This window comes from Rattus norvegicus, chromosome 16, assembly GCF_021556685.1.
Source record: "Rattus norvegicus strain SHRSP/BbbUtx chromosome 16, alternate assembly SHRSP_T2T, whole genome shotgun sequence".
NCBI classification, from domain to species: domain Eukaryota; kingdom Metazoa; phylum Chordata; class Mammalia; order Rodentia; family Muridae; genus Rattus; species Rattus norvegicus.
The window spans coordinates 622,549-637,211 of record NC_141549.1 but is presented as its reverse complement, the minus strand read 5'-3'; the positions used below and the strand labels follow the sequence as shown (position 1 = coordinate 637,211).

The 14,663-nt window shown below is 46.5% G+C and overlaps 1 protein-coding gene across 2 annotated transcripts in view; it reads right to left on the bottom strand.

The window, feature by feature from the left end:
- The window catches only part of LOC134482310 (uncharacterized), a 445,899-nt gene that overhangs the window by 36,627 nt on the left and 394,609 nt on the right, over positions 1–14,663 (bottom strand). The window contains exon 8 of one of the 2 annotated variants that reach the window (XR_015639605.1): positions 11,045–12,041. The exons of the other annotated variant lie outside the window; for it this stretch is intronic. The gene's annotated coding sequence lies outside the window, so the exon portion shown is untranslated. Of the gene's footprint in view, positions 1–11,044; positions 12,042–14,663 lie in introns of those variants that run through there. 2 annotated transcript variants of the gene reach the window in all.

The following is a 14,663-nucleotide window of genomic DNA, read 5'->3' as shown; positions in this document are numbered from 1 at the left end:
AGGAGCAGAGCTGCACAAGCGAATTTTCAATTGATTGAGACCTCAGTCTACATGTGACTGCCACTTCAAGAAGGCATGATCGGGAATGACCCAACAATGTCACCCCAGACTCCTGCCTCTTGGACTCTATGATCTTGAGCCTCTAATTCTCAGGATAATTGCTTCAATAGCTGTGGGTGTGAACAGGCTATGGGAGAGTTCTGACAATGTAGAACCATGGATGCAGAAGGTAAGTGTGGGTCAGGCCCACCCCAACCTTGGCATGGTGGACCAGCCTCTGGACCTCAGTGACTGGGTCTTCCCATTCCTGAGATGAGGAAGCTGCAGTGCCTGCCTCAGAGGTTACAAGGCTTATGTCAGTGAATGGTACAGTGTAGGGAGCATGGGGTTACATACCCTGTGTTCAAAGAACAAGTCTGAACACCATCACCCTGTTTCAGCCTTTCCTTCCAATCACAGCGAGCCTTCAGCAGACGAGCAAACTTACCTCCTACCTACCTTCCCAGCTCCAGGATTCCCCACCCCACCCTCATGGCTACTTCTGGCAACTCATCTCTCTACCTCTAACCCTTACTCACCCAGGTCATGGCAGTTCCCATGGGAGAGACGGCTGCACTTCTGGACTCCTCTGTCCTTATGTTAGGTTGCATAGCTGTTTTTCTGGTGTCCTTGTGCTCTCAAGGGTTCACATGCAGTAGACATTTTGGGATAATATGCTGAGAGGGAATAGGTGTGTGCTCTTGGCTTTGTCCCAGAAGGCCTTGTGTGAGTAGGGGTGGTCTGATTTCCAGCAGTTGAGACAGCAGTCAATCAAATTCTTATCCCACTTGCGTTTTCCTTGTTTCCTTCAGTCACCACGGTGGCTCTTACTATCCCATTCCCTCTGAAACACTGCCTTCTCTGTTTCGCGTCTTTACAATTTCCTCTCTGCTTTTAGTCCTGGATTGTGAGTGAAGGATAGGTGTCTGGGTAAGAAGACAATGCAACCACACAGTTGTTACTATAGGTGGAGCAACTTCACAGACCTGTTTGGGGCCTATCCTCACCTTGGCAAGTACTCTCACTCTCAAGTCTGCAAGGACATAGACAATGCAGACTTGGATCCCCAACCCCCCTACACTTGTCCCAATGCAGACACTACTGAGCAATGGCCTCCTGTAGTACCTTAGTAATAAGACAACTTTGCTTCAAAGATAGGAAGCCTCCACACTAGAGGCCCATTCTCAAGCACACCCTGTTTCTGTTCTATTGCAGACACACAACTAGAAAGCCAAGAATGACCTGAATGGACCTTTAACCTGGGTACTGTCCCTCATTTACTGATGACCGAGATCACACTCCCTAGACCCTGTTATCCCCAGGTGATTCACCTCTACAGTAGAGGCCACTGCTAAATGATGCATGCTCCCAGTTCATCTAGAGTGCTGACTCTGAGACAAACATCATGTGAGATCCAGAGTCCACCTCGTGTGTGTGTGTGTGTGTGTGTGTGTGTGTGTGTGTGTGTGTCTGTGTCCGTCCTCTGTTCTGTTCTCTAGGGGCTGAGCTTAGAAAGGAGGCAGGCCTGTCATTGGATCCTGGTGGAGAAGGGAGGAGGGGCTGTCAGCCAAAGCTGGATACATCTGAAAGGCTTCCAGAGGAGGTGCACTAGCACTGCATGAGGTCTTAAAAGTGAGGAACAGGAAGGGACCCCAGCCCAGGGTTGGGGTTAGCATGGCAGATGTAGGGGTGGGTAGCCATCAGACTGCAGGTGCACAGGGCGGAGACAGCATGCAGTTTTGTAGAATGAACACTATCTATAAGGAGTGGCTGGAAGCCAGGTGTACCCGGAACATGGAGTGGACATGTGTGAGTGGGCACTGCATTTCCAGACTTTGCACAGGTGTGGGGATCAGCCTTGCTGACTCTCCTTCCCAGCTGCCAGAGCCCCTCCCCACTTTGCAGAAATCCCGCTGAAGCCAGCCCCTTTTTCTTTTTGGAATGGACCTCCTTTCTACAGCCTCCCAGAGCACAACCGAGCACACCACATTCATGCACTGTCGTAAACTCCAATGAGTGGTGATTTTGTTTTTAATTCTCCCTTCCTTACCCAGTCACTCTTCCACTGAGTTCATGTGTCAGGAGCAGGAACACAGCATCTCTGTATTTTTAGGAATAAATTGGAGACCCTTCCTTAATTCCATTATCCCAGAAACAAGCTCGCTGCTCCCTTTATACAATCCTGCAATTCAATCACCTGGGACAAGAACCAGGGAGGAAATGACTCTGCCGATCATTCGTTCTCTGGCTGTTTTTCCTAACGAGTGGCATTTGAGGAAATTACTTGTGCTGAGCTTGATACCCAGGGACAGTCCCCAGACAGTGTCGAGGACTAAGGTGGAAGAGAGTTGGTCACAGGAGTATTTTGTCGCTTCTTCATCTGGCTCTGATGAATATCATTATAGTTGAAGTGATGTGCTTTGGTCTGATATTACCTTAACTAATCTCAGCAGGTCAGGCTCAGGCACCTGTTACCCCCACCCCTGTGAGAACTTCACTTTCTCGGAGTGGAGGGTGCATGGGGGCAGTCAGCCTTGGTCTTGGATTCTAGTGCCCTTGTCAGGATCCTGGCTGTACAGGTGAAGATCTTGAGTACAAATTTCCAGGTTGCAGGGAGGAAGCAGTGGGTGACAGCAAGAGGGTTGGCCTTGGAAGCAAACCATAAATTGTATCCCAATTCTGGTGCTCACTGGCTGCAGGGCTCTAGCAGTTTGCCTGAATCTTCTGAACCTTGCTTTTCTTTTTTGTTAAATGGGATTCAAAACGTCTATCCTGCTAGATGATCACAGAAAGAATAGAATGAGATGGTACCCGGTATGTGTCTGTGTGTATATATATGTGTGTGAGCGTCTGTGTTTCTGTGTGTATCTATGTGTGTCTGTGTGTCTATATCCGTGTGTATGTGTGTGTGTATGCATCTGTGTCTGTGTGTATGTGTGTGTTTCTGTGTGTGTATCTATGTGTGTGTCTATGTCTGCGTGTATGTCTGTGTGTCTGTCTATGGGTGTATGTGTGTGAGTGTGTGTGTTTCTGTCTGTGTATCTATGTGTCTCTATGTGTGTGTCTATGTCTATACGTATGTGTGTGGGTGTGTGTGTGTTTCTGTGTACCTATGTGTGTGTCTATGTCTGTATGTCTATGTATGTATGAATTATGTATGTATGTGTGTGTGTGTGTGTGTGTGTGTGTGTGTGTGTGTGTGTCTGTGTGTACAGGTGCAGTGTTCCTGTACCAAGCAAAGATGTCTAACTAAGAATCAAGAGTCGAGTGGACCTGACACCTTGCCTTATTTATCTAGCTTATTGGTTTATACTATGAAGCCCTAAAAAAAAGCACTCACCCAGAGAAGAGCTTTGGAAGACTTATCAGAGGGAAAGGGTTGATAGAGGGAGAAGAGGGATTGAAGAATCCTGCAATTCTGGGGACTGGGTCCTTATAACCCTCTCCTGGTTTTTCTCCCCATCCTTATGATGGAAGACTTCTCTTTGGACCCACAAGAATCTGCAGAGCAGGGATGAGGCCACATCAGGAAGCAGACCATGTACTTTCAAATGCTCTGTAAAGGGCTATCTTAAATGACAGTTGAAATCTTCCCCCACCTACCCTGGCTTGTGTATCTGCAGGTCTTTGAAGAAGAAGCCAGTTAGTGACCCCATGGGTTCTCTGGCTATTTTAATACATTTTTGGTTAGTCAAGGTTGATATACTACAGAAGAGAATGTCTAACATGATCCTAGCCACTGGACAGAAGCTATGGATCGCAACCCAAGCCAGCGGTTCCCAACCTTCCTTTGTTACAACTCTTTAAAACAGTTCCTCATATTCGGTGACCCCCCAACCATAAAGTTATTTTGTTGTTACTTCATAACTGTAATTTTGCTCCTGTTATGAATCATAATGTAAATCTCTGTGTTTTCCAATAGGCTGTGAAAGGGTCTTTTGACTCCTGCAAAGGGGTTGAGACTCACAGATTGGCAAACCACTGACAAGCTTTTCCCAGTTAGAAACAGATGCATTTCAAAGTGGGTCAGGGTGCTTGCCTGAGGCCTCTGCGACCCCAGGGGACTGAGAAAGGAGGGTGCTGAGTGGGTTCTGGACCAGCTTGAGTTAGGAGCACAACTTTTAGCCCAGTGAATGTTTTACTCATCAGACAGTCCCTTCCACACTTCCCAGACCCTCCTCCTATGGGAGAAATGGCGCTGGGCTGGTGAGTATTTCTCTCTGTAACTCACACATCTGTGAGCTCATTCAGGGAATGTGGGTACTGGTCTGGCACTGGTCTTTGAGTTGGTAGCTGTGGGCAAGCCTGTCCGCCATGCCAGTTCTCCATTAGCCCATCCACAAGACGAAAATATCAGCAACCAGGCTGGCTGCAGATGGGGAATGGAATGCCCTCGGGTGTTCACACTCCGTGGCTCTCTAGTACGAGTCTCCGGGGAGAACTTGAGGCAATAGAGAGGAGAACTGGGAAAGACCCTAAAGAATGCTTGGATGTGTGAGGAAGGGAGATTAGCCCAGGAAACCAGAGCTCTGTGCAGAGGCTTAGATACAGATCCCTCCTAAGCAAACCAAGAGAGACCAAGAGCCTGGGGCACTTCCACTCCCATTTTGCAGGAACCTGTGGCGCCCACAGTGTCCACTGCTTTTACTTGGGCCTAGGATGAGTGGAAGGACCTGGCTTGTGGGCCACAGAGAACTGTTGTCTCCAGGGGGTCTGGCTGGCCCTCATCCTGAGGATTACCGTAACTTTTTAATTAAGGCAAAGTTTGCAGGCATTTGGTCTTTTGATGTGGCAGCTGCAGCTGGAAACAGGCCTGTGTCTGAAAATTTACTGCCCAGTGGCTCAGGAGCCTGCCACCCACACGTCAGAGCCCACACCCCATAAACAGTCCAGATCATGTGTCTTTGGGCCAGGGTGGGTGAGAGGGGTCTGGGACCACCGTGATAGAGATTACTGCCCTTGCTGAGAATTTCCTGGGGGTCTAGACCACCCCAGGGACCCCTGCAAAAAGTAGGACAGTGTCTTGAGATGCTAGTGGAGTAAGTAAGGTGTTCGTTGATACCCGAGACAGTTTTCCTTCTTGGTCTTGGAGCTCTAGTACATCTAGGAAGTCAGAGAGGGAAGGATATGAAGCTAGAAAGAATGCCCATCACAAGCCTTCACATTTCAGATGTGCTTTATATCCTCGTGGTACTTGTTTGCCTCAGCTGGACTGGACAAGGGCAAAGTTTTGTGTCTCAAAGGCTCACCTTGGGTAGGCCAGTGGCTCGCATGTTAACAGATCTGAAACCTGCACTTTAGGGAGAGTTATAAAGTGAATTGGAGTGCATGGCTCTGTTTATAGCCTATATCTATTTATTGAACCCAGACCTGTGGACCAGGTACTGTCCTAGGTACTGACTGAGCAGTCGTCAACAGCCCCTCCCCTTGGCCCTCCAATCCTGGTAGGCCTGGTCCTTAGGGAGACACTGGGATCCTTCAGTGACTGACTGAACCTGGCTCCCCCGAGAGCAGCATATCTCAAGCTTTCTTCTGGGAGGAGTCCCTAACAAATGGCTGATGGCAGAGCCCAAGCGACCAGATGTAAGCGGAATGCTTGCCTCACACTTCGCAGCTTTACATGAACCCCTCGGCACGTGCTGAGATCTGTGCCGGCTCATACACAAGCAACACGTGGTGATTACACAGCAGCGCTTCATGTAACTTGCATACGTGGTCTTAATGTTTTTCACCTCTTTACCCCTGTACTTAGGTACTTCTTTTAGGATACAAACGGGTACTTGGTGACTCCTGGTCATAGGACACATTCAGAGCTCATGCAGAACACCCCACCCTCACGCCAATATCTCCTAGGACTCATGCCATGGGTTTTTCTTGATCTTCGTTTTCATGAATTCTGTCATAAACAAAGTTCAAAAGTAAGAGACTGTGTATAGTAGCTCCCACCTATGGTCCTAGCACATGGGAGGCTGGAGTATGAGGATGGGGAGTATGAGAGCAGCCTGAGCTACAAAGTAAGATTCTGACTCAACAAACAAAACCAAACAGCAAAAGCCAATGACAGAAACAAGGTAAATTCCAATCTGTACTCAGTCCCCCTCCCCAACCCCCAACCCCATGCAAGCGCATGTGAATGTTGTTAACTAGGTGCAATGTGCTGAAGCTAATTCCTAGGAAGATAAATGCAAATTTAGATCATGCTGAGATGCTAATTCTTATCTATCAGAAGGGCAGAAATCTAAATGCTGGCCCTTGAGTGGCCTTGGGGAAGTAAGAGAAAGAGCCTTGTTTATGTGTGGCCTCTGCTTGAGATACATGGAGTGGCCAGTGCCAGTGAGGGTGACGGGGTGAAGTTACAGAGATCATGCGTTCACAGACAACGCTATTTTATTAGGCTGGCCGAGTGTATCCAGGTCATTCACTTGTTTGTATGTATGTATGTATGTATGTATGTATGTATGTATGTATGTATGTCATATATATATATATGTGTATATATATATATTCAGCCCTGGCTATACATTCCAAAGAAATGTGTTACGTACATGCATAGGCTTGCCCCCAAGGAATTTGTGACTCTGGCATCAGACATATGACATGATAAAAATGACATCTTATGTGTCTCATTTAGCAGGAAGTCACTGTGCATCTTAGTCAAGGATGTGCCTGGATTTCCATTTTCTGGACATTTTCCATAGTGTTGAAGCAGGGACACTCCAGTTAGTCCCTTCATAAAGTACTCTAGAGCTAGAAGAAGCCACTGGGTTTCCATACTTTCTATGGAGACCAAACAGCCTGCACGAAGAATAGTGTGGTCTCTGATTTTGCCTGACAGGATAAGAGGTCTCCAAAAGGAAGTAGAGAGTGAAGCAGGGTCAAGGTGGGGTGTGGGAGCTCAGTTTGGAGACTAGAAACACTGTGTGACACCTGGGCTCAAGGCTGAGATCCATCCTTTGCTCTCTGTGCAACCCTGGAGGAGTCACTAAACCTCTCTGAACTCTGGACCCTTCCTCCACACACTAGAAGCAACGGGATTTTGTGGAGGCTGATTGAGAAAGTATTGGTGTGTTGCTTGTCATATTGCTTTCTGTCAATAAACAGTGGGGTTGAAGAAGGAAGGGAAAGAGGAAAAGGAAGATCGACTAGGATGTGGAAGAGGCTTAAAAGGCGGCTCAGTGGTTTAGAGCACTGGCTGCTCTTGCAGAGGACCCTGGTTTAGGTCTCAGTACCCACATGGTGGCTCACTACTGGCTGCTACTCCAGTTCCAGTGGATCTGATGCCCTCTTCTGGCTTTGATGGGAACTGCTCGAAAATGGTACATGAATACACGTAGTCATATAAGTGCATGAAGGCAAGTGGGTAGGTACATAAAATAAAAAAAAATAAAAATAAACCTTTGAAAAAGGATGTAGAAGAAAGATGAGGCTGGAGGGTTAAGAAAATTACGAAGAAGCTGCAGGTGGAGGAAAAGGTGACGGAGGGTGAGAAGAGAAAGCTAACGGAGGGTGAGAAGAGAAAGCTAAAGAAGGAAAAAGAAGATGGAGGGGGGGAGGAGGAGAAAAATAAACTAAGATGGATACATAAAAAGAGACAGGCAAGGGTGAGGAGCACAGTTCCTCAGAACAAGCCCTGAACCTTCTACCCGTCTCTAGTTCAGCAGCTCCATCTGTCTGGGACTGCATTTTAAAAACCTACTACACCCTTCTCTCTGGCCTCCTATTAACAGAGGAAATGACATCATTGTTGGGAGGAAGTGGAAGTCCTTTTTGCTGGCTCTCCCCATGGATGGCTAAGCACAAAGGGATTTGAAGCGATTTGTGGTCTATGCACTACCGTCTCACTTTGTCTGTGAAGCTCTCTTCCCACAGGAGAACCTGGAGCTCCCACACTGAGTCCCCAAAACTCTCTTTCCCCCTCAGCTATGGAAATGACTGTGTCTGCACCCTTGTGCTCTGTGTAAAACCACAATAAAACCTTATACAATCAGGCAAGTATTCAAGACTCATAATAAATAATTGCCCTGTGGCCAGTGCAATGGGTCCCCACGCACCCACTACAGGCTTGTTTCTCATTCACAGAACAAATAAAGGCACAGCTGCAGGGGCCCCTCTGCCAGCATCACAGTGGCCTCCCATCCGGCTGCGGGGTGGGTTGCTGAGAACCCAGTTCTCACACTGATAACATGCTGGGTGGTAAATGGACAAGGCTCATCCCAAGCGCTGCTCATAGACCCTCAAGTACACGTGGTTGGGAACAGTAGCCAGATCCTGTGGATTTTCTTAGCCCAAAAAAACTCCTTTGTGGCTGAAGGGTGAGTCTAGAGCAGATCACTACGTCCAAGGCAGAAGCCCAGCCTTCGTTGACAGACTCTTCTCCTTCCCATTGACTTGACCCCCTTTGGTACCTTCTCTCAACGACTCTGCTCTTTCTTTTTCTGTGCCCTCAGCTGCTCTCATCTTTACTAAACCATCGACATCTCCTCCCAGGGTTTGCATCTGGTGGTGTTGAGTGTGCTGGTGTCAGGGTGCTATGCATGATGTAATGTTTGTCAAGTTAATCTGCAAAATAAGAAATAACCTACCTGTTCTTCTCTTTTGCAAGGTTGAGTCCAGTGAATTTTTTTTCAGTCCTCCCAAGGATTAGAGGACTGAGTGGAGTCACAGAACACAGAGCCCGAAGCTTGTCTCATGGTGCCAATCACAGCATATGATATTGAAAGTGGGGTATACCTTGATTCTGAGGCCTGGAAGTTCTGTGACCTTGCCTAGTCTTTGGACCAAGCCAAGAAGTCAGATATTCTCTCCTGGGAATTTATATGTCTTTGTTACTGGCAAAAATGTAGACTCTGAGGGATCCTATGGTGGTATTTGGAGAAGACAACCCTTGGGGTCCTGCATGTCCATGCTGGACAGCCTGCCTTTGCCCTTTCTGAGATTGGAAAGGCAGGTCTTAACTTTTGGTTTCCTTTTGCACCTCAATTGACCATGTCAGACTTTTGTGAATTAGGGCTCTATCCCTTAATTGCCAATTTGATACAGCCTAGATTGCCTGAGAAGGGAATCGTGATTGACAGACTGCCCAGATCAGACAGACTGTCCTGTAGGGATGTCTGTGGGGGATTGTCTGGATTGTTAATTGACATAGGAGGGCCCACTCCACTGTAAACATTATTATATCTCTGGGAGGGTATTTCTGGGCTTTAGAAAAAACCCAACTAGTCAAACGTGGGCTGAAGGGTGAGCTAGCAAGCAGTGAATGTTCTTCCATTGTTTCTACTCCAAGGTTCTACCTGACTTCCGCCGGTGATGGGACTGGACTGTAAGCTCAATTACAGTCTTTCCTCTCCTAAGTTGTCCTTAGTCAGAGTCAGCTATCAAAGAAAACCAGATGAGCCCCAACCTGACACTACTGCCAGTTTGTTCCGGATGCCCCTTTGCTGAGGTCACTCCCTGTAACCAGTGCATGACCAGTGAGCATGACTAGTACCTGATGCCTGAAGGTTCTTTAGCAATGGCACTATTGATGTTCAGGAGGAGTCTCTGTCCTGGGCATTGTAGGCCACTCATCTTCAACCCTGGCCTCTCCTCCAGTTTCGGCCCTTTAGAGGTGACAAATGTCTCTCAACACTAGAAGCACCTCTTGGGAGGCAAAGTCATGGGCATAATTGGACTCAGTGTGTGAGGAGCAGTGTTCCATGGGGACTCAGTGGGTCTTCAGTATTTGGTAGCAAGATATGGAGTCCGCAATGAGGGGGCTTGGGTACCCTTTGGCCTTGGCCTTCCCTCTTCCTTCTGAGCTCTCTGACCATCCTCTCTTCCCCATGTCTCTTACTCGATCAAGCCTGCACAGGAGCAAGAATAAGCAGGAAAACTTGTAAATCTGCCTCAAATGGCACTAGAGGACCCACGACCTTATCCCGATGCCTTCTTCCTTACAAGAGAAGTAAAAATCTGCCTCTTGGCCAGCAGGACAAACCTGACACTGACCAAAAAACACAAGTAAGAACCCAGACCGGTGGAGTGGGCCTGAGTTTTGGCATCTCACCTGCCATACTGGGTGGCATTTCTCAGACAACAGAGCAATTGTTCCCTGAGAGACAGACCTGCCTTTCTTCTGTTGAGGGCTCTTTCTGCTATAGTGACCATTGCATCAGAATGGCTGGAGGTGAAATTATAAACCTGGGAGATAGACAGGCCCAGGGAAGGCCTTTCAGATCCAACAGGCAGATCTACCCTTTTTCACACTTAAATGGAAGCTTCTAGAAGTTTTGGTAAAATTCCAGTCCGTGCTTTTGTTCCTTCATGTTCTATTTTCTGAGACCAGGTAGGCCTGGGTCCACTAAGGATACCAGCCAGTCCAGTTCCAAATGAGCAGTTCTTAAAATCATTCCTCTAACCTTGTGTTACTTCTTCTCAGGCAACAGTGCAGGCTGAAAGGGAGGAACAGGATGCAGTGCTGCCAGAACTGGGAGGGTACAGAGGGGTCCCAGTGCCTCTACAGGCAGAAAACATTTGGAAACATCTCTCCACTTATACACTCCTGTTAGAATTGATCCATGGGTCTTAAATTTATTTCTGTTCCCCACTGAGTTTGAACCTGTCCCTCCAGAAACACACACTAAGCCAAACTCAGGGTTTCAAAACACTCAAGAAGGATTGCTGAGATCTTGCCCTGAAGTCCAAGATCAGCGTACTGGACCGAATGCCTTTCCTGCTCCAATGGACTGAGCTCATCAGGTTAGTTCCAGGAAATGGCAGACAGAAAGGGAATTTTGAAATCAAGCAGGCCTCGTTTGGATGGGTCCCAGTTCTTTTGCTCTGTGATATCAAGTGCTGTTTCTTTCTTTAAAATAAAATTATTTTTAGTATACAAAGCAATGGGTTCTACAAAGACATTTTCAGAGACACATCGCTGTGCCTTGGTTATTTGCTTCCACTACCCTGCAGCTCCCCCACCCCCACATTGTCATCTCCGTCCCACCAAACACTCTCCTGCTTTTCTTTTCCAAAGACTTGTTTATTTTTATTTTATGTATGTGTCTGCCTGTATGCATGTATTACATACATCACATGTATGCCTGGTGTCAGCAGAGGACAGAAGAGGGCATGAGATCCCTTGAAACTGGAGTTGCAGCCAGAGGTAAACCACCATGTAGGTGCTGAGAACCAAACCTAGGTTCTGTATAAGAGTAACCACTGAGCAGTCTCTCCAGAACCAACACTTCCTCCTGTTTTCATGACACATGTGCATGTACATGCACAACCCATATATTTTCATAACCTTTCTAGTCCTGATCTGTGATTACACAGCAGGGAGATGACAATTTTCCTCTTAGCATTGAATGCCACAGTGTTTGTTTCTACACACCTAGGAAATGCTTCATTCCTTGGGTTCCCCTTGTTGGTAGTAGTAGGTAGTTGTCTGAAACAGGACCAGGACACTGTGCTAGTTTGTCATCTTAGGCAAGGTATGATTGTCATCTATTTTTCACAATAAGAAAAGCCACTAGAGTTGATGTCCAGAGATATGGACACAAATGAATTCGTGAGCTGTGTGACTTTGACTGAGAGACCTAACCTCTCTGGAACTTGTTTGTAAATGAGGAGGAGGATTATACCTCTCTACAAATCTCTCCTTGGAGAAGTCCTTCTCAAAATGAGACACTGCAGCTCTGTATACAGTAGGAGGTTGCCAGCATAGACCTGGGGGACGGGGTGAAGCCGCTACAAGGCAGGTCAATCATTTCTACTATCTTACTGTCTCACACTCCTGTTTCTCACCATGCAAGGGTGTGCGGAGCTCTTCCCCCTAGCATCCAGGGGTGTGGAGCAGAAAGCGGTGAAGAGTCACGCTGCCTGCTGTGGGCTGCTTTCCCGGAGCTCGCTGAGAAGCACACGCATAGTGAAATTTGTCTTCTTCTGTCTCACAGAACATGCAGCAGTTTCTCTGCAGGGAAGGTCCAATTTACCCACTTCTCGTTCAAGGCTCAATGTACTGGATGCTGTAGAGTAACAGCCAGAAGGCTGGGTGAAACAGTGTATGCCATAATAAAATCCCTAAATGATTGATAACGATGGTGTCTGGAGACTGTGGCATCCACAGTGGTCTAATGAGATCTCTAAGCGTTGGGAAACCTCTCCCAGACACCTTTGTGCTACACAGAGACCTCTCTGTCTTTATCGAGCTGAACTGCCAACGTGAACACATGCAAGCATTGGATTTAACAGGTTGAGGTGAGGCCATGTTCAGGACTCTAAGTGATAGAAACAGTGTATCAATGGAGAGCTGTGGGGATGGAGCAAACAGTGCAGCTGTTGCTGAGTCTGTTTCAGGTTGGTGAGAATGTAGATAGCATGGGAAGGATGCAGGGAGACAGGGGCATCGGGCCTGAGTAGTGAGTATACTTCAGGCAGATGTTCTCCATAGTGGGTTGGGAGTGAGTGAGGTATGCTGAAGCAGAAGGCCCGAAAGCATCTAGTGACAGACTGCCAAGCAAAAAAAAGAATAATCAGGAACCAATCGGAAAGATAGACGAGGCTTTGCAATAATAACGAAATAATAATAATAATAATAATAATAATAATAATAATAATAAACATTTTAATGCATAATAGCCAAATAATAAAAAATAACCCAAATATCCACGATGGAGAGAAGGATATGATGTAATAAAGTCACATGATGGAATATTAGTAAGCCATAAAAGGAAGGAAGTCTTGCCCCCAACTGTCACCTTTTCAAGGTGAACCTTGAAAGCCTTATGCTAAGAAAAACAAACCCAGCACAGCTAGCCAGTCACAATTTGAACCTGATCCTCTGAGAGTGAGGTGCAGTCAGACACCACAATAGAAATGACAGAAGCTCCCTAGGCTGCAGGGATGAGCAGTCTAGTGCCATTTCAGGGGTTCAGGGTTTCTCTTTGGGAAAATGATGACACTGAGAGATGGAGGGTGGCAGTGTTTTCACGTTTCTGTGAATGTACCTAAGACCTAAATGGTTGAAATGGTGCATTTCATGTTATACATATCTTACTGCAAGAAAAAAGTGGTAGCATTTGTTTCATCCTGACACAGGTTTTCACTGTCAAACTTCCAATATTCAATAGTGAGTGAATAACTCAATGGTAAGAATTGTCCGTGTATATCTCTCACAAAGACAGAAGTTTCCAAAGTGCAGTTGTGAGTCCTTTCAAGAAGTCCATGAGGTCAAATGACCTACATAATGTTGCCAGGGCAAGATGTGCCATTTGTTCTGATGGCACAAACACAACAGTGGTGCTGGACCAGGAATGGAAATGTTGACTATAGCCTGCACCTGCAGTCACTGTGCCCTGCTGTACCCATAGTGTAAAAGATGTGTCCTTGATGAGCAGAACAAATTTTTGTTCTAGTCAGCACCCTGGAGCACATATCTTTTCACTATGTGTCACGTACTAGGAGGGAATCTGGATTAAAATCTTTCTGTGCTTTCCTGCAGAGCAATGTTTGGCTCAAGGAAAGGAAATTATGAGACCGAGTGTCCGATTGAAGCAACCAACATTTGCATAGGACATCCATTCAAAAGCCTGAGTGAAGTCAAAGTAACCCTATGCAGATGGGGTATCCAGAGACACTTACTCAAAGGGGAATGGGTGGAGCCTGTCCCTTGGAGGAGAACAACAGAAGGTAGGCTGCCAACACCAAAACGCACAGAACTCCATGAAGTGGGAACTTGAACAACTCATGCTCACATACCTATGAATTTGAACATTTCCCAATACTTAATGGGTGTCCTGGTATCATCACTGGTGGAAGAAATGAATGTGATTATTTGGTATCTAATAATTAAACACATCGGTCTTGTGAAAGTTCCTTGTGGCTAGTGAGCAACTACTGCATCTTAATCCAACATTGTGTACAGGTAGATCTAGGCTACAAGATGGAACCCCAGTGTTGACTTCATCAGGGGCTGCAAGTTTGTTGCCGTGGCCCCGTGTTCCGCTTGCTGTGTTTGGTGTAATATCAAAGCAGAAGACCAACAGTGTCTAAAAGACAATGCTTGAATCCCTGAGTGAGGCAAAGGGTTCTTTGTAAACTTCAAGAGAGTAGGAAGGAAGGGCAGATAGACAAATCCAGCCATCTCCCACTGACCCAGATAATTGCAAAAGTATCATGTCACCCCTCTCACTACTTTTTGCTGTCTATTTTGAAAAGCATCTATTCTAAATGAAAAATATGTATGCTAACATATAGTGGGCTGTGCATTGGATACATTGTTAAGTCAGTACATCTTAACAGTTCTGACTATGCATTGGTTTTTCTCACGAAAAGATATATTCAAGATGAGCAAAAGCTCTTTAGGGCTCCTCAGGAGGTTTTGAGAATGAAGTCAATCTTCTGACCAGAGTCTGAGGTCCTCTAGGTAACACATGGTCTTTAGTGCTTAGCAAGAAAGTTCAGGAGTGAATGAATGAATGCATGAACAAGAATGTGATGATATTGCTGGTTAAAAAAAATGATGGATTAGTGGGTAAAGGCACTTCCTACCAAGTCAGACAACCTAAGCTCAACCTCCTGGACCAGCATAGTAGAAGGAGAGAACCAATTCTGTCAATTTGCTGACTGACCTCCATATGCACTTTGTC